The sequence below is a fragment of the Coturnix japonica genome, unplaced genomic scaffold (assembly GCF_001577835.2).
Source record: "Coturnix japonica isolate 7356 unplaced genomic scaffold, Coturnix japonica 2.1 chrUnrandom785, whole genome shotgun sequence".
Taxonomy (NCBI): Eukaryota; Metazoa; Chordata; class Aves; order Galliformes; family Phasianidae; genus Coturnix; species Coturnix japonica.
The window spans coordinates 15059-15744 of NW_015440144.1; positions in this window are offsets into that span (position 1 = coordinate 15059).

The window sequence follows — 686 nt, forward strand, 5'->3', positions numbered from 1 at the left end:
CCCCATAGCACCCCATAGGGCCCCATAGCACCCCATAGGGCCCCATAGCAACCCCATAGCGCCCCGTAGCACCCCATAGCATCCCATAGGGCCCCATAGCAACCCCATAGCGCCCCATAGCACCCCATAGCATCCCATAGGGCCCCATAGCGACCCCATAGCGACCCCATAGGGCCCCATAGCACCCCATAGGGCCCCATAGCGACCCCATAGCACCCCATAGCGCCCCATAGTGCCCCATAGCACCCCATAGTGCCCCATAGCGACCCCATAGCGCCCCATAGCGACCCCATAGCGCCCCATAGGGCCCCATAGCGCCCCATAGGGCCCCATAGCGACCCCATAGCACCCCATAGGGCCCCATAGGGCCCCATAGCACCCCATAGCGCCCCCTAGCGACCCCATAGGGCCCCATAGTGACCCCATAGTACCCCATAGGGTCCCATAACACTCCATAGCACCCCATAGCACCCCATAGGGCCCCATAGCGACCCCATAGCACCCCATAGGGCCCCATAGCACCCCATAGCGCCCCATAGCACCCTATAGCACCCCACAGGGCCCCATAGGGCCCCATAGTGACCCCATAGGGCCCTATAGCACCCCATAGGGCCCCAACCCATAGCAGTCCATGGCCCCATAGCAGTAACCCCATAGCACCCACCCCATAACCCACCCCATAGCCC